General features: G+C 41.3%; 1 protein-coding gene across 13 annotated transcripts in view; it reads left to right on the forward strand.

Moving 5' to 3' along the window:
• Window positions 1-10,878: 10,878 nt before the first annotated feature.
• Window positions 10,879-27,335, forward strand: part of MPDZ (multiple PDZ domain crumbs cell polarity complex component) — a 160,382-nt gene continuing 143,925 nt past the window's right edge. For 5 of the 13 annotated variants that reach the window (XM_027047128.2, XM_053205101.1, XM_027047132.2 and 2 more), the window contains exon 1: window positions 10,880-11,140. The gene's annotated coding sequence lies outside the window, so the exon portion shown is untranslated. Of the gene's footprint in view, window positions 11,141-27,335 lie in introns of all 13 variants that reach the window. The other 8 variants (XM_027047126.2, XM_027047131.2, XM_027047127.2 and 5 more) reach the window with 2 other exon arrangements.

The following is a 27,335-nucleotide window of genomic DNA, read 5'->3' on the forward strand; positions in this document are numbered from 1 at the left end:
GTATAATAATTAAAAGGATGTGATATTGATGCAACAAATGGGACAAATGGGGCATGATCCAGGAACAGGCACTGTCATATGTGACTCTAAAATACAACACAAGTGTTGGGGCACTGACTGGCTCAGTCAGTTAGTAGACTGACTTTTTTTTTTTTTTTAAGTTTACTTATAGTTTTGAGAGAGAGTGTGAGTGAGCACACAAAAGTACGACGGGGGGTGGGGGTGGGGGTTACGGGAGCGGGGGACCAGCAGTGAAGGATTGAGAGAGGGAATCCCAAGCAGGCCCCCTGCTATTAGTGTGGAGCACCAAGCAGGGGCTCGATCTCATGAGATCTCACAGCGAGATCATAACCTGAGCAGAAAAAAGTCAGTCGCTTAACCAGCTGAGCCACCCAGGTGTCCCAAGCATACGACTCTTAAACTCAGAGTAGCAAGTTCAAGCCCCACATTGGACACAGAGGCTACTTTTAAAAAATGTTAGAAAACAACAGAAGTGTTAGTGATGTCAATTGGGTCATTTCTGTGGTCTTGAAGCTTTGATGAAGTCCCAAATTTCAGGCCCCAAAGGCTATTTGCTCCACATATTCTAAACAGAGAAATTGTTTAGACACATCGTGACCGCACTTAACTAAAAAACACAACATGGGTCCTGATGCCCTTTCAGGCCACATTAAGAGAGACTAGGATTTCAACCAGTGTCTTCCAGGTGAGGCGTTCTGTGGCGAAAAATGCACACTTGGGAGAGAGCACTATGTTTCTTTACCACTTCTCATAGTCATAGAATCTCACTTCTTCACCATCTCCCTATAAAAACGAGGGGGGCTTCAAGAGAATCTCTCACCAAGTCTAGTTTGACTGATAGAGAGGACGCATTTCACTACCCAGCCTGGATGCTTGCCAAGCTGTAAAACTTAGATCCTGCCTGGTGTGGTTACTGAAACGGAACCTGGTCGAGCATCTGGGTGGCTCAGGTAGCTGAGCATCAGACTCTTGATTTCCGCCCAGGTCACGATATGGAGGTTTGCGTGTTCAAACCCCACATTTGGCTCGGTGTTAGCAGCGTGGAGCCTGTGTGGGATTCTCATTCCCTCTCTCTCCCTCTCTCTCTGCCCCTCCCTCACTCATGAATGCTCTCTCTCTCTCAAAAATAAATAAACTTTTTAAAAAAAGAACATGGTAAGTACGTCTTTAAAGAAACTCATTCTGGGTCCTCTGGAGTTTGGGGAACATAAAGAATTCTGACTCTTCCTTAGGAAAGTCTGGATATGAAAGCCTGTCTAAAATTGCCTTTATGGAAGGGCTAAGACCAATCCACAGATTTGGATGCGGCTAAGCTGCTGAGCTTTTCTGCAGTGCCATAAAGACAACTTGGATGTGTTAGGTCTAGACTAGTGCCATTTTGAAAAAAAAATTCCCAAAACAACTGCCTGCCTGGATGAGTGGACGCTACAGGAAGAGGCTGTGTGGGGTATATCAAGAAAGCAGGAGTTGAAGGAGAATCTTACCAGGTCAGCAGGAATGTACATCGTCCCTATAATGACAGAGGTCTGAGGAGCCAGAGTGGAGAGGGTCTCCCCATAACCAAATCACCCCCTAAAAGAAGGAGATGGCCTTTGGTTATCTGCCCTTGGAGACTGGTTTCAACATTCGGCCAAGTAAAAAGATGTTTTCATTCCTTTTCATCTTAGTCTCAGCTTCTTACTCTTAATTTGGATGGGACAGAAATAGCAGTGAGTGAGTGAATGGAGAGGAAGGAGTGAATGAAACCAACAATATCCAATTAAACTTGGGTATAAAGAGGAGACACTTTGAATTGAAAGGAAGATGAATTTAAAAAAAAAAGTCGTTTGGATAGGAATTTTTAATACTCAAAAATAAGGGCTATTCACTATAATCCAAAATTGGCTACAAAAGCAATGGGATCCAGGGTTTAAAAATACATCTGAAAATTCTTTGATACTCCTTCTGTCAAGAGACAGAGTCTATGTTCCCTCTCCTTGTACTTGGTGAGACTTTGCGACTGTTGTGATGAATGAAATATGGCAGAAGTTAGTTGCCTTGGGTGACTTCCAAGGCTAAATCAGGTAAGGAATACAGCTGGCCTGTGGCTCTCTTGGGCACTTACTCTGGAAGCCTTTAGCTACCATGTAAACAGCTCAGCTATATAGAGGATATCATGTGGAGAAATCGCAGGTAGTTATCATATTAAAAAAAGAGACAAAGGGCTCCTGGGTGGCTCAGTTGACTGGCATCCGACTTCTGCTCAGGTCATGATCTCATGGTGCGTGAGTTCAAGCCCCAAGTCTGGCTCTGTGCTGACAGCTCAGAGCCTGGAGCCTGCTTCGGATTCTGTGTCTCCCTCCCTCTCTGCCCCTCCCCCGCTTATGCGTGTACGTACGTGCTCTCTCTCTTTCTCCAAAATAAATGAACATTAAAAACAAAGAAAGAAACAAGAGACAGACAGAAACAGAGGTTTTCTGATTGCAGGGCAGCCACTAGGGAGACTCATGTAAGGTGTGTGCGCTGGCCTTGGGCCAAGATTTAAGACAGAGGACATTAAACAACAACAACAACAATAACGAGTAATTAAGATAAACCATATTTAAATCTTTTTTTATGTTTATTTTTGAGACAGAGAGAGACAGAGCATGAACGAGGGAGGGTCAGAGAGAGGGAGATACAGAATCCGAAGCAGGCTCCAGGCTCTGAGCTGTCAGCACAGAGCCCGACGCGGGGCTCGAACTCACAGACTGCGAGATCATGACCTGAGCCGAAGTCGGCTGCCTAACCGACTGAGCCACCCAGGTGCCCCAAGATAAACCATATTTAAACCCAATACATTTCTTAAAAATTAATGTAAATGATGAATAAAACATCAATATATTACATAAAGACAGGTTCGATATTCCCGATTGTTCTTTGTTTCCAACTCCAGTATGGCTCAGCAGGGTGCTGTTACTAACGGGACTGACTGGAAAGGTCAGGACACAAGCAGCTTTCCAGGAGTTGGAAATATTCTACATTTTGGTTTGATGGTGTCTATGTGGATGCATATAATTGTCAAAACTTAAAGAAATTACCTTTAAATCTATACATTTTAACGTTTGTAATTATACCACTCTATATGTGTATACGTATTAGAATGGGCCTGTGATCCAAATCAGTCGAAGGAACGTTGGAGGAAGTTGCGGGAGGTTTGGGGGACAGAAGTCTCCTTACCTCGAGAGACAGAGAGCAACGTGGTCTCTGGGTCGCACTCCACGAGAATGTGAGAGCCAGGACGCTGGTCCTCCAGCCACCAACATGAACAGGAAGCTGGCACATGGAGAAAGCACAGGGCTGAAAAAGTTGGAGGGTAAGAGGGCCGGAGCCCTGAGGGAACTGGGTCTGACCACTGCATTTACTGCGGACCTTTCCAGTTACTTACGCCAGCATCCTTGTTTTTTTATAAGCCAGTTTGGGTGGGGCTTTCTGCTACAAATTCAAAGGGACACACAGAAGAAGCTATAGACAGAAAAGGTGAGGCAGTAGGAGCCAGGGGCGAGCAGAGTCATGAAATTAACTGGAGCACAGTGTAAGCAGTGCTGAGTCCTACCCCCAAGCAGGCAGGGAGCTGGCACTGGGTAAAGGACAGGAAATGAGACAGATCTCTGCTCTCATTGAGCTTACATTCTAGCTGGGCCGAGTGCAGGGGAGGGGGTGGGGCAGGCAGAGTCAGCAATAATTTTAGATAGCTATAAATAATGTAAAGAATATAGTACAAGGTAATGTGATGTGGAAGGGGCTGCTAATTTTATTGGAGAGCCAATGAAGACTTCTCCGCAGAGGTGATATTTGATCAGTGGCATGAATGAGGAAAAGACGAAAAGATGCCAGCAATCTGAAACTCAGAAAGAAAAAAATGAAGCTTTCCGCACAAAGATGTAAGCGGTACATTCCTGGAAGACAAAAATCAGATGAAAGAGTAGAAATTCTCTACGATCTTTAACATGTGTACAAATCACCTGGACATCGAGTTAAAATGAAGATTCTAATTTAGTTGTCTCGGGTGATGACTGGGATTCTGCATTACTAACCAGTTCCAAAGAGATGCAGATGTTTCTGGTTTATTGACCATAGTTGGAGTAACAGGGCCCTGGAGAATTGCTTTGTGGGTAGCCTGGTCCACAAAGAAATTAAACATTTCTTTAAAGCTCTTTAGAACAATTGGACATTGACCCAACATCTATGCATCTAATCATTCGTAATTCATTTAAGGTGCATTGGTCAGTGATACTTTGGAAATTAGAGGCAGAAAGCATAAATAAATAAATAAATAAATAAATAAATAAATAAATAAATAAGAAATCTTCACAAATAGTTTGAGAAGCACTGCCCTAAGGCCTAAAATACTACAGCTATGGAGGGAAGCAATCCATGTACTAAACTGCAGAAAAGCTGTGGATATTGAAATGTCACATATGATGGAGAGTTGAAATAAAATGTCAGGTACAAAACATGGGGATTAAAACAAATGACATTACTGGGGTGCCTGGGTGGCTCACTCGGTTGAGTGTCTGACTCTTGATTTTGGCTCAGGTCGAGATCTCACGGTTCATGAGTTTGAACCCACGTTGGCCTCCACACTGACAGTGCGGAGCCTGCTCGGGATTCTCTCTCCTTCTCTCTCTGCTCTTCCTGTGTTCTCTCTCTTTGTCTCTCTCTAAATAAATTAATTAACTAAAAAATATTTTTAAAAACCCTGACATTCACACTACCATATACATGCATGTAGACAGGCACGCGCGCGCACACACACACACACACACACACACACACACAAATAAATATGTGCACACACATGCATATGTACAAATAGGCAGCTACCATACAGAACTCCTGGCAGCCAGGGGTCTATTTCTCAAACACCTAAAAACATCCTCTTTAAATCATCAAATGGATCTGAGCAAAGACTTCTTTTTCTGAAATTTCAGGACTCCTGAATGTAATGCTGCTCCCTTAAAAGTGAAACATATATGGGGCTCCTGGGTGGCTCAGTCTGTTAAGCACCCGACTTTGTCTCAGGTCATGATTTCAGGGGTTCATGAGTTCAAGCCTCGCATCAGGCTCTGTGCTGACGGCTCAGAGCCTGGAGCCTGCCTCAGATTCTGTCTCCCTCTCTTTACCCCTCCCCCGCTCACACTCTGTGTGTGTGTCTCTCTCTCTCTCAAAAATAAACATGAAAAAAAATTATTAAAAAAAAGGAAACATATATGTCAACAAGCCTTACTGTGGGTACAGAACACAAGAGCTGTTCATTGCCTCATTGTTAAATAAAACAGAATATGAAGAATCACCAGATTTTCAAGGAACCAATTTAAGCAAACATTGTTAGAGGCAGAAGGAAAACAAGGTAAATAGAAACAAGGCTGTGCTAAATCATAATTATGGTAGAAGGGCAAAAACTCCAAGAAAACTAGAACTTAAGAGCTGGATCCTCTGAACTGACCTCCCCTTTCTCTCTGTGTGCTTGTGGTACGACCAGAAAGATGTCACATTTCACCTATGGAGACTCTTGTCTTCTTCACGATCCTAGCTATTCTTTAACAAACTCCTTTCAGTTGAGGTAATCTCAGTGTGTTCTTTGACACTTGAAAGTACCTGTCTAGCTCACTGTGAATGGCTTAATATGGATATTTCATAAGCTTAAGTGATTTTAGTTGCAAATAACAGAAAACCCAATACAAGCTACTTTAAAAACTAGGGGAGATTTATTGGCTCATCTAAGTGCAAATTCAAGAGATGGGGCAGACTTCAGGTAATATGTGATCCAGTCACACAATGGTCATCTCGAAAGCTCAGTTGTTTTTTTTCTCTATTCTTATAGAACATAGAGGGTTATTACCTAAAAGACACTGTGCAACTTGAACAAATTGTTTTCATTACTGTTAACTGCTTATTCATTGCTTATTTTTCTTGACCTCTGTTTGGATATTTGACTTACAGTCATATTTTGTAGGAGAGAGATTCTAAAATGTCATTCAAGTTTGCATGAAGTTGAGTCAGATTCTGGAACAGTGTTTGGATGTATCTACCCCCAAAATAACCCAGTTCCAATGTTTTTGCCCAGGATTTCCTCATTGCGCCGGAATTCTGTGGGTATAAAAGCAAATTAACTCAAGGGCAGATGGTCATGACCTCCTAGCGCCCTTTCTTTCTTCCTTAGAGATATGAAACCCAATCAGACGCATTGTAGATTTCACTGCCTCTAATCTTCTATAAACAGTTGTTACATGAAGAGAGACAGATTATTCTACATGTTCTCAAAAGAGATATAATTTTGCATTTTTCTCATGCCTGGAATTCTTTCTTAGCCATTCCCTCCTCCTAATGGCTTTCTTCTAGACACATATATATTTATTATGCTAACATTCTTTCCTGTCTTCTTCATATTCTTCTCTTTCAATCTTGTCTGTTTCCAATGGTGAAAACAAGCCAAAGATTGTTTAAAATGGTCTATGTTTTTCTAACATTAAACAGACTGAAAAAAAATCTCTTCTTTTATTTGAGAAACTAGAGGCCAACTGAACCCATTAAATCAGTCAGCCAGTGGACAGAAAAAAAAATCTTTCTGCAAACTGTAACAAATCAGAAATGCGTATCTGTTATGTAGTGGATAAGCTTTAGGCAGAGGATGATGCACACATGCTACCTTCTTTGCTCTTAAATGAAACATTAATCAGAGTTAGAGCTGCTTAAGGTATGGAAATAGTCCACTGTCCCACACTTAGAATTTCCCCAGAGTCATTTAGTCCTGGGGAAAGGATTTGGTTCATATAAAGCATTGACCTGGAGTCCTGCAGAAACACCTCCCAGTGAGAGATGCCCGTCTTGCGCACCAAGGCTATCTGCCTGTAGGAAGGTGGAACAGAGACTGTGTGCTTGAAAGGCAACTAAAAGGGTCCTTCTCTGTATCTTCATGAACCAAGAATTGAATGTCCATGGGGCACCTGGGTGGCTCAGTCAGTTGCGCGTCCGGCTTTGGCTCAGGTCATGATCTCAGGGTTTTGTGGGTTGGAGCCCCGTGTCGAGCTCTGTGCTGACAGCTCAGAGCCTGGAGCCTGCTTCGAATTCTGTGTCTCCCTCTCTCTCTGCCCCATCCCCACTCACACTCGGTCTCTCTCTCTTTCTCTTTCTCTCAAAAATAAATAAACATTAAAAACAAATTAAAACCAAAAAAATAATTGAATGTCCATGATCTATCCTCCTAGCAGACATTAAAGATTTTGAGCGGACAACTTGTGCCTTTCACCAGTTTTAGAGTTACAGAGGGGCAACAAATGTAAAATAATATTATGTACTTCATTTATGCTTGTGATTATTAAATTATAATAAAAAAATAATTTAAGTCAATCCTGGAAGTCCCCCAAATCATTTTCCGTATAAAAATGGTCTGAAGATTACTCAGATTTGAGAAAAACAAATTGGTGTGGAGAATGCCTCACTGAGGATATACTTGGGATGCACACAGCATTCCTAATTCCCTCCTCTTCAGATCCCAGAGTCTGTGATCTACACAAACTAGAATTATTGATCTATATGCTTGCGATGAGTTTCAACCCACCTCATAGAGAAGTGCGGCTCTATTTCATCTACTCTATAATTTGGGTTTCTCTGTAAGGTTTTGCTTGAACCTCTTGATGTTTTTTTTTTAAATCAGAGCAATACACCACAGTGCCTTGCTTCTTGTAGAAAATCTTGGTCCCTCTGGCTTAGAACAAGCAGAGGACAAAAGAGCTATAACTGTATGGGTTAACTTCAAAAGGGGAAGCTCCCAGATGACATCGTCCCCAAATGCTAGATAATTTTATGGAAGAACTGACCTAAACAAGATGCCTGTTGTCCTCTGATATATCACTTTTTAAAGTGGGCCTGTAGGATTCGCTTTGCGAAATGAGACCAGAGCAACAGTGTCTTTTGGAACGAGGTAGAATCCTTTGTTTTAATCTCATTTATATACTTGCATTAAATCAGAAAAGGAAATTCCTTAATCTTACCCTCTAATAAGGGCTTTTCCCCTAGAGTGCAATAGAACAGATGTCATTTTACCTTTTAAGACCCTCAGAATACCTGCAGTATTCAGATTTGTTCCCTTCCTGTACTTTCCTAGCGGTTAGCATTTCATGCACTTATTTCCTTTGCCTTTGAGAATGACCAGATTTTGGAAAATGACAAATGGCAATGCTTTACTATTCAAAGAAGAGGAATCCTTCAGAATTTGTAAGCAATAAGAGAATCCTTTCCAAAAGGGATGCCTTGAGATGAGTCTATGGCGAGAACACAGAAGCACGGTAGATGAATCACTCATTCTTGCAGTCATATATTTGTCTATGTCATTTGAACACTAACCAGTTGTGAAACCTTTTGCTGGTCTCTGAGGATGAAACAGTGACCTGGTCCCTGCAGTCCTGGGGTTTGTGGCCTAAGGGGGCATAAAGCCACTGCATAGGCAATTGTAAAACTAACTATATAATTACAAAGTAGGACAAATACTATGAAGCAATAGAATACAAGGGGAATGTAGCACAGTGGGTGTATACTAATTTGTGGGAATCTGAATAACATCCATGGTAGGTCCATTCACTGAGACACTGAACTGTGAAAGATGACCAAGGTTGAGCAGAAATATCACGGTTCCATTTTGGATAATGTAGGTTTGAGACAGGCAAACAGGGAAGTCAAGTAAACACTCAGATACATAGAGAAAGCTAGATTGAAGTAAAAATTTAGGAATCTTTGACCAATAGATGATAAGCTGAAGGGGAAAATCAACTTACTTACGTAGGACCAGTAACTGAATCTTGAGGAACTCCAGCATATAAGGTTAGGGAGAGGAGGTTAGTTGGCAACGGAGATTGAAGAGCGGCCCGAGGTCAGAAGCAGATCTACTCTGAAGCTAATGAAGGCTAAGATTCTGGGTCTTTCTCAGAGGTGCTGGACTGGCTCAGTCAGAAGTGCATGCGGCTCTTAAGCTCAGGGTCATGAGTTTGAGCTCCACACGAGGGGTAGAGATAAATAAAACTTAAATAGAACTTTATAAAAAGGATTCTGGGTCTTTCTCTTGCCTAGGAGAACGTTTGCAATGTGTTTGCATGGTCACATATGTCTGTAAAGTTTTCAAAAGAAAGATATATTTGGTTTTCATTTCTTAAAGCAGAGCCGCAAATTATATAAGCTTCAGGTCCCACACACCTGCCCCTGAATAAGAAGGAGCGAAAGAGTTGGTTTTATGGAATCATGAGGTGGGGGGTAATGCTTCAAGAGAGGGTTCAACAGTTATAAATGCACCTGAGAGGACAAGAAATATGACGAGAGAAACATACCCATTGGGCTTAGGTAACGGAAGGCTATTGGTGTCCAGCAAAAGCCCTTTCAGTGCAGTTGATGGGGCAAGAAGGCAGGATGCAGTTAGCTGATGTCAAGAAATCTAATAGCGAAGGAAAGAGAAAATGTAACTGAAGAGAGATGGGCTGGAGAGTAATGTTTTTGCCTGCCTGTCTTTCTCTCTCTCTCAAGCTGAGATTTGAGCGTGCTGATTGAAAGATTATGCAACACAGAGATGTTGCAGATATAAGGGTTGAAGATATAAGGGATGAGTTTTCCCTTCAATCCTAACTTCACTTTCATTTTCAAACGACCCAGAGGAGATGGATATCCACAGATGCTGAAGAAATTTAGTCAGTGTTTTTAATTCGCTAGTGGGCAAATCTACGCTGATGCCGACTTTTGAGACAGCACAATGGGTCTTGGGCCAAGGACACTTCCTCCACCCAGGGCACTTGAGCTCATTTTACTCCCAGTCATTTGCAGGCAAATGATCTAATTCGAAGCTTATTCATTAAACATAGCTCAAATCAGTCTCCCTCTGCAGCTCTGTATGTTTTAAAAACTGTATTTCCCCTTAAATATTTGGTGAATACTGGAGAAATACAATGGACTATTTTTAGTAGACCAAAAAGAAAAAAAAATTACGAGTTTGTCAAAGAAATCGGAATTTTTAATTCAGGATATTAAAAGAAATTCTTGTAAATATTTTAAATTGGACTTCTGAGTATCTTTGATGTATGCCCTAATATTAGATTTATGTTTGGAGACAAGGAGCAATTTTCTTCCAAGAGAAGATTCCTGGGACTCAGGAATTGAGGGTATCAGAAACATCCTTTAATGGCACAAAATAGAAATGAGTAGGTTCTTTCCTGGCACCGTGCGATTCTGAACCCTTCTTTGATGTTTACTGCTTTTGTCTGTTAATTGGATGTCTAAGAAGCACACCAAGTTTTGAAAGTTAGAATGTGAGATTATTCGTCTCTGCGCCCCATGCCTCATTAAAGCGCTTCTCGTCACCTTCCCATACCACTTACCTAAGCTACCCATATAGAAGGCATCCACAAGGCAGTCCACGTAATAAAATATTAAAAAAAAAAAATTAAGACCTCAAAACTATAAATACAGGCTACCAGTTCCCACAGGTTGCCAGACTTAGAAACGACAATACAGGCCGCCCAGCTAAATTCGAATTTCAGATAAACAATGAATAATTTTTTAGTACAAATGTTTCGTATGTCCCAAACATTGCACGGGCCCCCCTTGACCAAAATAATTATTCCTTGTTATTGGATATTCCCATCTAACGGGGCGCTCCGTATTTCCCCAGGCAACCGCACGGAACCCACTCCCCGCACCCCAGGACCGGCGGGCTGGGCCGCGCCCCCTGATTGGCCGAGGCGCGCCCGCCGCCCCGCCGGCCGCAGGCGTCACGCAGCCCCGGCAGCTCCGGCCTCGCCGCCGCCGCCGCCGCCACCGCCGCCTCCTCCTCGGCAGTCCCGGTCGGCGCAAGTGCGGCGCGCGCGGGAGGGGGCGGGGGGGGGGCGCGGCGGAGCGCGAGACTGGCGTCGGGCCGCCGCCGGCCGGGCGGGATTAAGTTTCTCGGTCGCGCGTGAGTTTCTGTGCGCGTTTATCCCGGAGCTCCCCGCCGGGCCGTTACTTCAGCAGAGAAGAGGGCGAGCGCGAGCGAGGCGAGGCACCCGAGTCCCCGGCGACCCCGGCTCCCCAGCCCTCCTCCCGCTCCGCGTCCCCGCCCGCGGCGGCCGCCGCTAGCCGGGTAAGCGGCGCCGGGCCCGGGCCCGGAGGCCGGAGCGCGCCCCCGCGCTCTGCGCGCGCGCGCCGGCCGGGAAGGTGCGCGGGCGCCGGGGGCTCCGCGCACGGGGCGGGCGGCGGGCGGGGTGCACTCGCCCCACCCCGCGCGGCCGGGCCGTACCGGGAAGCCGCGGCTCCTCCGGCTCTTTAAAAGGATGGGGTCTGGAAGTTTCCTTCGCTGTTTGCATGGCCCCCGAGCGCTGGTCCCAGTCCTTTCAGCCCTCCCACCCCCCTCTTTGCCCTCGCTTACTCTAAACGGTTTAAAAGTTTTTTTTCGTTTTCTTCGCCTGGAGGGGCCCGAGGATGGTGCCAGGAAGGGGAACCGCGGGCCTGGCGCGCGAGCCAGTGCTCGGGGGGGAGGGGGGGGGGGCGGCGCGCGGGAGCCTGTTGCTCGCCGCTGGTGTGGCCGCGGTCCAGGCCGGACGTCCCCTCTAGCGTTATGCTGTGCCAGGCGGGTAGCGGGTGGGGAGAAAGGCCCCCCAGAGTGGCGTCTCCAGCCTAGTCGTTGGGACCCCAGAGCTCCGTTAATTGGTACCCGCCCCAACCCCCCGCGGATCGTGTGCCCTTTCATCCGCCGCCCCCCCACCCATGGTGGGATCAGTTTGCTCTCGCCATCCTCTTTCTCTACCCGGCGTCTTTGGGGCCCCTTTGTCTGCGATTCCTAGCCGGATGTTTCTCGGGAAGCGCGGTTCGGGAGATGCTTTGTGTCTTGGAAGTTGTGTGTGTGTGTGTGTGTGTGTCGGGGGTGGTGATGGTGTACATTTTTGCTTGCGTTCCTTGCGGAGGCCCAAAGGCCAGGCTATTCTTTCCTGCAGATCACATGGGAATTCAGGCTGGGACTGCCTAACGTAGGAGGGGCCAGGCGACAGCGGGGGACTGGGGGGTGGGCGCCGCTGCGCAGTGGCTGGGGGCGAGTCGGGGGCGGCTGGACGTCTCCATCCAAGCGGGCGGGGCTTGCAGAGCTTGCTCAGCTTGCGAAGAACCCGGGCGTGGGCGCTACATGCCTTGTGTGGGGAGGGTGCCGGTGGCGGCTAGGGTTTCTTTGGTAGCATCAGATAAGAGGACCATGACTTCAGCCTAGAAAGAATACTCTCCATATTCCTTAGATGTCCAGAGAGGAAGAATCTGAAAAGTGTCTAGATGCTGTCATCCAGCTTTGGTGCACAGCCGTGGTGTAAATATACCTTTTGTGTTTCCCTAGACATCGCTCATTTAGGTTACCTTTTAGGGAGTGGGGGGGGGGTATTATCTTAAAAACTTATGAGATTATGGTTTGGGGCTTGGGAGTTTTTATATGTTGAATGCGGGCATAGGTGACTACAATGAACCTTTTTAGAGGGTCGAGTCAGCTAAATTTGTATAATACATGCTTTAGCACCTGTTACATGTAAAAAACCGACAAAACTTCCAAGTTCTTAGGTTTGAACTTCTAATTCAATGCAAAACTCTGGATGGGTGCACCTGTGCCCTTGCCTGAAAGAGGGGCTGAGAGGGTTAGAGTGGTGAGGATAGTCTTGTCAAGGATCCCCAGATTTCCAGCTAGCTAATAAGCTAGTTTGCAAATGGGCACGTCTATCTGGATTGGGCTCTATCTCTGCTCTGAGTTCATAATAGGGTCTTTTAAAGCTGAGGTCTCTAAACTTAAGGGCCATAGGCCACAATGGCCAGCAGCAGCCTGTTTTTACCCATAAAGTGTAGGAGTTAGAAATCGTTTGTACGTTTTTAAATGGTTGAAAATTAAAATCAAAAGAATAATATGTCATGTGAAAATTATGTGAAAACCGAATCTTAATGTGCATAAGTAAAGTTTTATTGGCACGCAGCCTCACTCATTCCAATCGTGTATGGTGATTTTTTACTGTCTGTGGCTGTTTTCAAAGCAGCAGTGGGAGAGTTGAGTAGTTGCATAGTTGAGACATAGATGTATAACCTTCAAAGTATGAAATATTTACTCTTTTCTTTACAGAAAAAAGTGTGAACGCAGAGCAGCCTTTAAAAGTATTGCTTAAATGCTCCCTCTTGTGATGGGTACGTTGTCTAATCTCATTGCCTTTCATGCTCTGTTTCTGGTATCCCTTGAACTGTCTGACTTTTCCTCAATAGTCAAATTAAGTTAATGTGTTGGATTTTTTTCATTTCCAAGTTTCACTCTCAAAAAGATTTCTTAACCTTTCAGTATTGCTCTGGGTCAGAATCTAGAATACAGTGGGTTTTCTGATTGGCAAAAATTGTGTGCGTAGTTACTTTAATATAGATAGCCAAATTATCAGGGTGTTCTGCAGTTAGTACAAGTGACATCTTACTGCCCTGCTACCTGAGCAGGTTGAAATTATAGTTTTGTGTTTTTAGGTAGAGACCAGCAGAGGCTGGGGGGCATCATAGATTCCTTTTTGTAGGGAAGTTACCACTTGAGACAAAGCCAGTTTGTTGGGGAGGCTTGACTCTTCACTCCTCCTTCCCAAACATTTGCTGAAACAAAAAATGATGAAGTTTATTCTCAGTATTACTAAGAGATTGATCATATGTGTACATGCCTCTAATATGTGTTCCTTTTCTTCTTCTTCTTCTTTTTTTTTTTTTTGGCTCCCATTGGTCTTTCTTCTTTCCATTTCCCATGTCTCGTTTCTGGTTTTCCTTCTCGCTTTACCATACTTCTTCCTTTTATTGCCTGAGCCTGTTGCTTTTGACTTAGGCAGGGAAAGATGTCAGTTGCAGCTTTTAGTGTGCTCCAAATTCCTATTACATAGACATTGCCCTGTTTGACCGTTAAAGACTTCTTTGCATTTCAGATACCTTTGAAATGCACATATATCATGAAGGAGTGGAGGCTGTCCCTAGAGTTTACTGTCTCACTGCAAGGTGGGAGTACTCAGAGAGATTTGTGGAAATCCTTGAAATGTAAGTTTGCATTGATTCAGGCTTTTACCCGTTAGCTGCTGGCGTGTGGAGGCTCTGCCTTACAAATGAAGAAGTGGACCCATTGTCTAGAGTTAAGATTAAGGGATTTAGAAGCTGGCATTCAGCAGTGAATTGTACAGAAGATAACTAACTGCCCTGAGTTAAATTGCCCAGATTATTTTGTTCAGATTACATTCCAAGTCTGAGATCTTAACCTGACTCTCTTAGGTTGAGTTGCAGGTTGGTACCACTTTGTACATTTATAATATGTACAAAGTACTTGGTGAATTTCATAAAATATCTTGAATCAAAGTTGATGTGTTGGACTGGAAATGTCCCCATACATGCTTGAGCAAACAACACATCTGCCAGAGAGAGATCCTATACTTCAAAATGAAGAGGCAGAAAACTTCCCATAGAATTCTTAGTGGGACATATGACTGATGATATATTTTATCATTGTTGTATTTCCCAAACAGCTGTATGTGCTTTTAAAGTACATTTGGCCTAAAGTAGGAATTCATTTGGTACTGTTACATTGTTATGTACATTATCAACCCCTTATTTATAACAAGAAAGGTGTTATTTTTTCTTGTAAATTAGGGTTAGTATGGTAAAGTTGATATACTATGGTTAAATAATTATAGTGGGGTTCTGTGTGGGCGAATAAGGAGATGAAGAACTACTTCTACTTAAATAATCCATTGCCTTCCTGTGAAATATTTTCTGGGAAGATCTGAGGTAGTTATTTGTTCAGTAGATAATAATAGATGGACTAGGACGCATGTTGCATTGGGTTAAGCACTGAGGAGAACATCAAACAAGATACTGCTCTAGAAGCTTACTGTCTTGGTCGAAAAAGTAGTCACACAAAGAAAGGAAAGAATAAGAAAGTTTTACACATGTTAAAGTTACAGGATTTCAAAGAAATTGGAGATCAACATAGGATTGCTTCCTGGCAGTTTGTAGATGGCCATCTTCTCCCTGTGTCTCCCAGTCATACTGGATTAGGGGAGCCCCAATGATGTCATTTAATTTTACCTCTTTAAAGACCCTGTCTCCAAATACAAGGACATTCTGAGGTATGGGAGGTTAGGACTTCAACACGTGAATTTTGGGGCAGTGGGAAGAAGGACACAGCTCAGCACATAACAAACTTCTTAAAGAGACCTTAGGCTATACACTGGTGGTGACCTTGAAGAATGGACTGGTTTCGGGTAAGGAGGGAGGACATGTAGGAGGCTGTTGTGTGAGTCTAAGTGTTATTGTGGTAATTTGTTTGGGAAGAAAGAGAAACTGCCATTTGAGGAAGCCAGAGGCCACTTGTTTTCTTTTTCTGGTTTTCACTGAAAAACTGGCCTTTGTTTTTTATGGACAGAGCATTCATTACATTAGTTCCTTCTTATTGATGTGTAATTTGTAATTGATGTGACAAACTGCATGTATTGAAAGTGCAGTTTGTTGAATTTTGGCCCCCGTGTAATTATCCCCGTAATCAAGATAGTTAACATATTCGTCACCCTCAAAAGTTTCCTCATGGCCCTTTATAAAACTTCCCTGTCCCCCCTACCTACCCATCTCCTATAACCAGTGATCTTTCTGTCAGTACAGAGTAGTTTGCATTCTCTAGAGTTTTACATAAATGCAGTCATACAAGATATTCTCTCATTTTATGTGACTTCTTTTGCTTGGTGTTTTGGGATTCATCCATGTTGCCTCTCTTCATAGTTTAATACTGTTTATTGCTGAGTACTAGTTCATCTTACTGAATGGATATACCATTCAGAGGTTTTTTTAAAGAAATAGTTTCGGGTTGCCTGGGTGGCTCTGTCAGTTAAGGGTCTGACTCTTGATTTCTGCTCAGGTCAAGATTTCAGGGTTTCTTTGGGCTTCACGCTGACAGTGGGGGGCCTGCTTAGGACCCATTCTCTCCCTTGCTTTCTGCCCCTCCCCTGCTCAGGTGCTTAAGCTTTTGCTCTCTCTCCAAATAAATAAACTTAAAAAAATAGTTTAGAATTCTCCTGCACTTTATTCATTGTGTTGTATTTGTTGTTGGTTTTGACTTTGTTTTGTTAGACTTTTGTATTTGACAGTATTACTGGCTCTTAAATTCATGCCTCTTTTGGATAAACTTAAAATTTAAATGCCCTTATATAAGATTACTTGAGATTTCAAAATATGTAAATTACATATTTTGTGAAAAAAACTAACAATTGTAAAATAGAGATTAAAATTTTTTCTAGTCTTTAAAGATATCAAGTAAAAAAAAGGTCACGTGAGTATTGAGGCTTTCCACAAGCCTATGTATCCTACTTTGTGAAGTCAGTTTCAGCGTTGAGCTCAAAACTTTAATACTGCTTGCCTTGCTCTCGCTTCGGCAGCACATATACTAAAATACTGCTTGCCTAATTCTCCTGACTTATTTGCATATGTTTTTGAAGTTTTTATAGTTTTTGATGAATTTATTTGTGATTTCTTGGGATAGATTTATGTGACAATCATATAGTAAATTTGCTAAGTTGTAATTTGGTGCCTAAATTATCTAAATAATTGCCATTCAGTACATGTTACAACTAACATCGTCAAAGGTACCAAGAATTGGAGAGAGGATGATCGTTATATTGTGAAAACATGTTGTTTTTGTTGGCATCACTCGGATTTTGGGGGCCGCTTTTAACATTTATATGTTTGTCTCTTAATTTTAGTCACTTAATTGAAATTAAGTGGCAAAAGCAAAGCAAAACAAAACTCAAACATTTAAGGCAGATGTGTTCTCTGGGTTATTACAAAAGTAAAAGTTGGTTTATAATCTTAATGTTAACAGTCTTTTGAGTACCATAGTAAAAGACTGTTAATGAATGTAGTTAAATTGTGGTTGAGTTAATTAAGAAGCAAATAGCCATGTTTATTGAGAGAAAATAAGACCTCTTAAAATGTTTTCAGAGAGAAAATACCAGTTGTCAGGATGGCCCTAGTGAGTCCTGTGGAATTATATGTAGTAACTAAATAGTGTAGCCTATTAACAGTTTTCTGTCAATTAGTAATTAAGGGATTGAATTGGTCCATGCTTATTTATCTTACATGGCTAAGTTTCATGTTTGGATAGGTTCATATGAATTTGGATTTCTTTGTATAATTTTCCCTAATCTGAAATACCTGTAATCTTGCCAGCAAGATGTAAATTGTCATCTCTTTTGCTGACTTTCCTCAGTGTATTCTCAGCAGTGTAGACTACCACTGACAGGCTTATCTGCTGATTTAGACCATGACATCTCTTTGCTGTCAGAGCAATACAAGGTTCTCTCCAGCCATTCTTTAGTTCCAATTATGTAATACATTGCTTTTATTATTATGAACAAATTTTGTTTTCCTCTTGACTGTATACATATTCAATTAACAAATTATCTGAAGGTGAATAAGAGAGGATTATAGCTGATTTTATATTTTTTAAATATATTCTTTTCTGTATATGTAGACTTTATTTCGTTTTTGAAGAAATAAAGATTTTACTAGGATTTTTATTTATTTGAGAGAGAATGGGCGTGAGTGAGCGAGGGGCAGAGAGAGAGAGGGAGGGAGGCAGGGGGAGAGAGAGAGAGAGAGAGAGAGGGAGAGAGAGAATCTCACGCAGGCTCCACACTGTCAGCACGGAGCCTGAAGTGGGTCTCAAGCTCACCCGATGTGGGGATCAACCTCACCAACCATGAGATCATGACCTGAGCCGAAGTGGAATACTTAACCGACTGAGCCACCTGGGTGCCCCAGTTCTGCTAAGATTTTTAATTTACCTCACAGATGATTGTTGATGTCTAAGATATTTTGATTTGGGGCACCTGGCTGGCTCAATGGTAGAGTATGCAACTCTTGATCTTAGGGTTGTGAGTTTGAGTCCCACGTTGGGTGTGGAGTTTGCTTAAAAAAAAATACTTTGATCTCACCCTGTTTTTAATTTGATCTTATTAAGGTTATCTTCTGTAAGTAATTTGTTTTCACATTGGTCTAGGAACCAAAGTGAGGTCAAATAAGCTTTATTTTATGTCAGTATCACAAATAACCTTGCCTAGTGTGTTGGCCATAGTGGGTGCTTTATGCATATGGTACTTAGAGTGATAGAGCATGAAGGGCCGGCCAGTTGGCCGGCCTGCCTGCCTGCCTTCCTCCCTCTCTCCCTTCCTTCCTTCCTTCCTCCCTTCCTCCTTGAACATCCTCGTTCACTTTCTTGTTGAAGGGTCTTTATTTCTAGTTGATTTTTACCACTAAAATAATTCTTATATATTGAGTTATATTTTAAAATGTTCATGTTCCCCAGGGTTCCAACTTTAGTTCTCTCTCCTTGTTAATCCCTACCTACTTCTTGACTAATGTCTTTTATCTTCAGCGACACCCAGAGGCTAGTGATCACCTACTCTTAGGTCTTCCAAGTTCTTTTCTCCATAGATGCACATGTGTAGTTGATTCATTCTTTCAACAAATATTTAGTTAGTGCCTAATCCAAGCCCACCACTGTTTGTGGTTCTGGGGATATAGCCCTGAGAAAAGAAGGGACCACCACTACCACGAAAACAACAGCAGCAACAACAAAAATTCCTGCCCTCATAGAGCTTAAATTCTAATGTTTCCTATTTTCTAGAAACATTTCAAACTGGTTATGTTCACAGGAGTGTATTTCCACCCCTTTCTCTAAAAAATAGAAGACGATTCTCTTTCTGCTGTTTAAGCTAACGATGTCCCAATATTTCTTGGTTTCCCAAATTAGAAACATTGCGAGTCAACTTCCATTGCTGTTACTTACTCAGTCTGCCTGCCCCCAGAACACATCTAGTGGTCATTGAATTTTTTCGTTTCCCTCTAATGAATGTGTCTATATTTCCTTGTTTTTCTGGTCTTTGCCTTAATCTTGGCCTGTATTATTTTTCTGTTGGTCTGTTTTAACAGCCTAACGTGATTATGCTATCATTATTTCTTTGTCTTTTTCATAAGTTACTTACCCTATTACCAAAATTGTTTTTCCAGGAAATGAATTTTAGTTGCCCCGCCCCACCCCCAGTCCTGGGTATCTATGTATATGCACTGCCTCACCTGCAGGGCAAGAGCCCAAGGAGGCTTGAAACATCGCTTTCCTGGCTCCTGTCTAGTTTGGGAGCCCTGTACTATAGAACTCCTGTCATTTAAATTCTCTGGTTTCTTTGTGGTTTCTTTCTTAGCAAGACATGCCCTTCCCTCTTCATGCCCTTGCGTCTTCTAGGCAGAACTCCTAGGTTGTGCCTTCTTTGGGACAGTTCACATGTCACATCTCCAAATTCTTTCTAATGCATGCTGAGAGCATTGGATTCCAGTGTACTCTCACAGAATTTAGCATATCCCATTGCAGTGTAGTTATTTAACTATTTCCCACTAAATCGAGAGCTCAGAAGTTAGGTATCTGTCCATCTGATAGAGGCAGATACAGATTGTGGGGGCTTACAATTTGTAGACTTTGGGAGGCCCTCTTGAATAAAAACGTAACAAAATTATGAATACAAAATAAGATGTGAGAGTGCCTATTTATTTGAGAATGGAAGGATCCTGTGCAAATATTTCATGCTAAATCTGTTTAGGGGAACATAAGTGTGTGGCTAAAACTTGGTCAAATAATGCTGTGTGTATGTGTGTGTGTGTGTGTGTGTGTGTGTGTACACACACACACACACACACACACACGGATAGATTTTTTTGCTTTGATTTTCTTGTTTTTTTTTAAATTTTTACTTATTTATTTTGAGAGAGAGAGTGCACATGCACACAAGCAGGGGAGGACAGAGGGAGAGAGAGAGAGAATCCCAAGCAGTCTCCATGCTATCAGCACAGAGCTGATGCGGAGCTTGAACCTACGAACTGTGAGAAAATAACCTGAGCCCAAATCAGAAGTTAGACATTTAACCGACTGAGCCACCCAGGCGCCCTTTTGCTAATTTTCTTAAAATTAGGACAATATCAGTTAACCATACTGATGCTAATAATAATGCATAATGCTCGTAGGGCACTTTTCATTTTCTCCATACATTCACACATTTTATCTTACGGGATATTGACAAGCTAGTTACACGGAAAGTGACTCAGACTTAATGATTGTTACTGTGTATGATTACTTGGTTGGTGACAGAAAAGAGAGTTGAAGTTTTTCCTTTGAGATCAGATTTCACTTTGGTGGGGGAAGTGATTCAGTTCTTGTGCGTCTGGAATCTCCGTTAACACCCTGTTCCACCTCCTATTAGGCTAGTGAATGCTAAGGAATTTTCTCAGAGTTTTGTAAATTATCTTGCTGCCCCTCCATGTTTTCTATCTCTTCTCCATTTTAGCTTCCTCACCTCATTATTTTTTATTCCGTTCGTGCCCTATTTGTTTATCTCTGTCTTGCCACACATCAGACCTGTTCTCTCTCCATCTGTCTTCTCTGGAAGACAACATAATACTCTTAAGTGACAGTTCTTTGTGTAAGCAGAATTTGAGTTTGCAATGGTTGGATTCATTTCGACTTCTTTGAAGTATTGTTGGGGGTGACTTGGGGGATATTCAGCAGTACAAAAGTATGTATAGTTTTCAGCAATGGGGAAAGAAATGTCCTGAAAGCTGTGTGCTTTCTTTATTGTGCTTTGCAAATCCCAGTTCAGAAATGCTGGATTTTCATTTGTTAAAGAGTTACTGATGTAATAAACCTGATTAATCTGATAGAAAATTGGAAGTAGCAAAATGGAGAGATTAGCGTCCACACACTAATAGAAAACAAAATAATAATAGTAGCTTTTGGTTTGCTTATTATTTCCAGTCCCTTTGAGTGTTATTGTAAATGTCCACTTTACAACAGCAGCTCAGGATCTTACAATTAATAAAAAGGTATAGTGGTTTTTAAGTGAGCTTTATAAAGTATTCTGGGAACTCTGAAAGTAAAGGCGCCTGGGGCTACATAATCTGAAGGTAAATAACTATTTTCTTATCTACAGTAGTCTTATTAGAGCACAGAGCTATGAGGTGGAAAGGTCTTAGTTTTGATATCAGTCAGGTATCAATCAGATCAGACTTAGGTTCATTTTAAATGACAGCTCTCTTGCTTACAAGCTTCATCAGGTTCGGGGAAACACTTTATCTTTCTGAGCCTCAATTTTCTTATTTAAAAATGTGTGTATCTAATATGAAACTGTTGGTAGGGTTAAAGGAAATGTATGTGTGTGAAGCACATATGCTCTGTTTAAGAAGACAGGGATACAGGAAGGCTATTTCATAAATAGTTTCATTTCCTACAGTAGACATAATGTTAGTTTATTGCCCAAAATAGTCACTCATGGAGACTATTTAATTCCCTGGGAGAATTACTGTTATAGTAGATGCAATAGCAATCAATTCTTATATGCAGTTTTATTATTATTTTTTACTGAATAGCATATTTTTAAAGGCCCCAAATAACAAGTTATTGCTTTAATTTATGGATTACAGCCAAGTTTACATTTTAGACATCAGTGGTGAATATATGTTTGGAAACTTTGCCTCCTGAAGGGAGTATTTGGTAGTCAATTTATACCTGAGGAATAAAGTTTTTTTTTTTTTTTAAATCAGCAAAATGACATGGAAAATTAAACACTTTGTTACTTAGGGAAGCTACTAACAGACATCCAATCAGATTGAATAAGGCTTTTAAGCCTATTATTTCTTTCTTCTTCTCTGTCCCCAAATCCTCTTGTAGCTGAATTAGATTACTTTTGATGGGTAGTTTCAGATAATTGTTGATGTTTTATTACATAGACTTTTTGGTACCCCTACATAATAGTGGCTATCGAAATATGATTGCTTAGTAAAAGTCTGAGTTATGTGACCTTGAGAAAGTAATCTTTTTGACTTTCTACTGCCACATCTGTAAAATGTGGTATTAGCAGGTTATATTATGGAAAGAGTAAAAACTCAGGAAATTTTCTTATGTTTTCAGATAAGATATTCGAAATGCTGCGTTAATAATTGCAAAAACATACATTGATTTCTTCTTTCAGCTGAATTTAAGGGTTCTGAATTGGTTCATGAAAAGAATTGCAAAAATGGGCTCAGAGAAAGCATAATCTTTCAGCAGCCCTTCCCAGTACACACATGGTACTTCTGTGTGCAGACCAGGAAACCAGGCCACCGGGGGATGCAGACTACTAGTCACCCCCAGCAAAGTACAGGAGAGAAGAGAAGCCACATTAAATATCCCTCCAATATGCCATTCTCTTCCCAGAGGACTTTCTGTCAGAAATTTGAGCCTGCCCTTTTCTGAGTAAAGTTTATAATCTTTATCTCTGTTCATATCCAGATTCAACAGGGGGAGATCATAAGGGCCACAAACTGAATTTAGGAGGCACTGATTGATGGGGAAGGATAAAAATATCTAGAGCTTTGTGATAGCCACGTAGGCTATATGATGATAGATTGCAGTCCTCCTAATTTTTGTAGAAAAGATTCCCAAACAGAAGAAACCATAAGGAACAACAATGGGGAAATGGCAGAAGTAGAGTTATTTGAAAAGTGATGGGAAAAAGCCCTAGAAAATGGATCTTGGCTGAAGAGCATGAACTTGAGGTAGTTGGGTGGGGAGCGAAGTTGAAACAGTAGGGTTATAATATTCTTTCCTCCCCCGCCCCTGCCTTTCTGCAGTTTAGTCTGCATTGAAAACATCTCTATACTGTCCTTTAAGGCTTTACCCTGAGGAATTGTTCAGTCACAGCTGACAAAGCTATATATTGTTCTGCCTGGGTATCGTCATTGAGATCTCACAAACTCAATGAAAGTCCTGTCTCTGAGAGGGCAGCTGAGAAATGACAGATACTTCTGTACCTCCTCCTGCAGTTGACAAGTCCTAACAGCAGCTGTGGGCTGTGTTTCAGGGTCCCATGGGGACGCTTGGAGTATCCATGCTTTTTCTAAGCACCAAGGATACAGTTTGCTTCGGGTCCACTGGAGAATTGCCTCGCTCCAGGCAGGCAAAAGGGCAGGAGGCAGGAACCCAGAGTAATTTCCCTGGAGGATTAATGTTGCCAGTTCAGGAATTGCACCTGAGAATTCTGTGGCCTGAAGTTAATCCTTCTGTGCATTTTTGGTTTCCCTCAAGAAAATTCTGTGCCTGGAGTGAGTGCTCTATGAGTAGTACCTGCCTCTGGAGTCTGATGCCGACCCGTTGTTGTTCCCCTGCAAGGGCAGCCCTTGGAGGGGTCCTCCGGTCTGGTTCTGTCCAAGAAATATGCTGGCCTGTTGCATGTTGGTCCTTAACACTGAAAATGTGGTAGCAAATCGTGGCAGACTGCCCAACAATCCGAATTCCTCTGAGTTTAACTAGGGAGTGAGAAACAGAAGGGGCTGAATGTGCATTCTCAGAAGCATCTAAATCTTTTCCCTGAGTCACCATGTTTGGGGTGAGTTCACAGTTTGGGGGGAGGGCTGCTGTCCTTCTGGGGATGTACTAAGATAGGACAGTATGCATGGAAAATATGTAAAAATGGGTCCCCAGAGAGCAGGTATTGTGAAGTCCGTATTTCTCGTGTGTGTGTGTGTGTGTGTGTGTGTGTGTGTGTGTGTGAGAAGTTATGAGTGAGGGTGAGGAGAAAGGAAATAAATATAATACAGTAGATTACAGACAGAATTGATGTGTCTAATAAATTTAAAGAGAAAGTTTGGCCTTTCAGATAACCAGCTGAGTAATAGTAGCAGGCAGCCTGAGGCTCTAATCCCAGACACACCACCGATTTGTTGTGGAGCCCCTCCTCGTGAGGTGAGCTTCTGCTTGTCTTGTCTCTGAGCCGGATGTTTTCTGACATTCCTTTCAACACCAGCATTGGACTCCTGCTTTGGTGCGTATAGCAAATAGGGGAAATTAACTCAAAAGCATCACAAAATATGATTTAAGTGTGTAATTCTGGAAGTGGTTATGAATCTGGTAAATGTCTTTATAAAGTAAGTATGTGCTTTAGGGAATCTGCAGTTAAGGATAGAATGTGTGTACTTTTTGAAGGGATAATGAACCCTTTACTGCCAACCAACGGTCTTAAAGATAAAAGGAAATAACTTTCAAAACCAAAAGAAGTTTAATCAGCATGTTTGTTAGTGTAACTATACTGTGAAAATCTACCTGTAACAAAATATTCCAATTTCTGTATTATGTGTATTTTCCTTTTCAGTAGGTTTTTTTGCCCTGTTAGGAAATTACTGTGAAAAGGAATGAGGCGATATTATTTTTACCAAAACTTGTTTAAAGTATGTGGATTCTTGGTCAAAGTAATGATTTTGATTTATGTATGTCTGTGTAATTGTGGATTAATTTGCTGTTTCTCTCTCTTATAGTATTAGCTTAGATACGTGACTGTTTATTACATTGAATTGTCATTTGAATATACATGAAAGATAAGTAAGTTTTCTCTTACTTGAAACAGACTTATATTTATGTGTACTCTCTTGGATTCACCCATCATTTCCAAAGGTGGGCCTTTGCATCTGCACTGTATATGCCTTCCGAAGTAGAGCAGCAAAGGTCATTCATCACTTCCTGCCCTGCTGCTCTCTCTCTCACAGAGTGGGCTAATCCACAGCCATTAGCTTCTGCCTTTACTAGGCTCTTACTAGCCTTTAGTAAGGCTCTTACTAAAACAGACTGGTAAAACTAGCATCTGAGTAGCCATCAGGAAATCAGAATAAAGACACTTGTTTTTTTTAAAGATTTATTTATTTTTGGGAGAGTGAAGTGGGGGAGGGTCAGGGAGAGGGAGAGGGAGAATTCCAGGCAGGCTCTGCGCTGTCAGCACAGAGCCCGATGTGGGGCTTGAACCCACAGACTGCGAGATCATGACCTAAGACGAAGTTGGAAGCTCAACCGATTGAGCTACCCAGATGCCTCTAAAGCCTTATTTTTAACGATAAAAATGAAAATTCTTTACAAGATACTAATTTTTGAAGAAATCTTTTCAGAATATTTCATTTCCTTTCACAGGAGTTAAGTAATAATATAGCCTGCGACAATTATTTTCTGGCAGCATTTATCAATGACATTTTTTTTTCTAAGTAACTTAGTAGTTTGAGGTGAAATCTTTTTTCATTTTTCCTGAGCAAGAATGAAGGGTTTGAAAAACATTGTGAATTATAAAAAAGGAAATACTCTTCTCTAGTTCTATTTTCCAAAATTAGTTATTAACATTTTAACATGGTTACTGCCCAGGTTTTTCTAATTTTTATTATGAAAACTTTCAAATGTACATTTTACAGTGAAGTATTATTATAGAGAATCCTCACGTGTCCATCATTCAGTTTCAACAGCCTTTGGTTCATGGCCAGTCCTGTTGCTTTTGTCCTTTTCATTTTTTAGAAGTAAATCAGACATTTCACAATTTTATTCATAAATATTTCAACCTGGGTACTTTTTACATATATACTTTAAAAATATTTTAAAAGTATAGTTTCTTTAAAAAAACAGAGAAAGCTAAGGCACCCTTTGGATCTCTCTGTGATCTCAGACTACCATTTTTATCTGTCTACACCTAAAAGTAACCTATACTGTAATTGATTTTAGAATGTGCCTTTTTAATTCATTGTTGAATATAATGAAAGTCTGTATGTATACATATTTATATGTAAGCATATATTGTTATTTCATTTATGTATATATGTGTGTGTGTGTGTGTGTGTATATATATGTATATATATATACATATATATATATATACATTTTTTTAATATAGGTAAACAATGCCAAATTCTTCTGCAACGCTAAATTTCATGTTTGAAATCTGGATTCCTTTTTGTTTGTTTGTTTGTTTGTTTATTTTGAAAGAGAGAGAGAGTGCAAGCTGGGGAGGGACAGAGAGGGAGAGAGAGTCCCAAGCAGGTTTCATGCTGTCAGTGTGGAACCCGATGCTGGACTGGATCTCACAAACTGTGAGATCATGACCTGAGCCGAAATCAAGAATGGGAGACTTAACTGACTTAGCCACCTAGGTGCCCTGGATTGTGAATTTATTGTTAATAAGTGAATCTAACCTGTTTATATTTATTGTGAATACGAATATTTGAATTTATTTTAGTCCCTTTGTTTTGTGTTTTTTATTGACTATGATTTTCCCTTTTTTCATTTTTTTCCCCTCTGTTCCCAAGTTCTTTCAGATTGCTTGAGTATTCTTTGTTGCATCTTTTTTCTCCTGGTTTATAAATTATATCCATTTCTGGTTTCTTTCTTTCTTTTCTTTCTTTCTTTCTTTCTTTCTTTCTTTCTTTCTTTCTTTCTTTCTTTTTTGTTAATTTAAATCTTTTAACATGCATACTTGGCTTATTTTTCTAGTGGAGTTTGAAGTGAATATTTCTATTCTCCTATGACTAGAATTTTGAAGCCAGAAATATTTTAATTATTTGTGTTTTTTTCACATTTAGTAAGGTATTTATAAAATGAAGCCTTGTCAATTAGATCTTATATGCCTTTTCAACAGTGGATTTGTTTTGTTTGGTTGGAACCTGGTAGCTTTGCTCAGGCTCTGGTCAAAACTGAATACTTCAGGGGCGCCTGTGTGACTCAGTCAGTTAAGTGTCCAACTTTGGCTCGGGTCATGATCTTGTGGTTCACAAGTTTGAGCCTCGCATCAGGCTCTGTGCTGACAGCTCAGAGCCTGGAGACTGCTTCAGATTCTGTGTCTCCCTCTATCTCTGCCCCTCCCCCCACTCACATTTGGTGTCTCTCTCTCAAAAATGAATAAAAACATTAAAAAAATTAAAAACAAAACAAAACTGAATACTTCATAATATTTTATTCACCTGCCATAGCAGCTGCTTCTCTATACTTTGTTTTTCTGATGTAACTATCCCCCCTGTAAGATTCTTAATTATTTCAGTGGTCTTACTAAATTTACCTTTGCCTGAAAGCTCCCTCAAATTCTTATTGGAACTAGTGTGTCCAAATGAAGTAGTTCAAGGAGCAAGGGTACTTCCGAAGCAGGATGCTTGGAAGGATTGCTTTTTTGGGGTGTGATAGTGTGATGCTGTACCCAAACAGGCTGTGATTGGTAGGTATTTGAATGGGACAAACAGAACCTCATACAAATTATTTCTGTCAAAATGAGGTTCACAGTAAGAATGAATGTCAGTGACTGTGCATCTTATGGACCAGCTATTCTGTTTACCTCTCATTGGCTGTGTTGGATCTCACAAGGAATACCTGTCACTCTCATGTCAGTTGTGTTATGTCTCTGTCAGCTCATTTGTTTTGTTCTTTTATAACTAAGGCTTGT

Source organism: Acinonyx jubatus, chromosome D4 (assembly GCF_027475565.1).
Source record: "Acinonyx jubatus isolate Ajub_Pintada_27869175 chromosome D4, VMU_Ajub_asm_v1.0, whole genome shotgun sequence".
NCBI classification, from domain to species: domain Eukaryota; kingdom Metazoa; phylum Chordata; class Mammalia; order Carnivora; family Felidae; genus Acinonyx; species Acinonyx jubatus.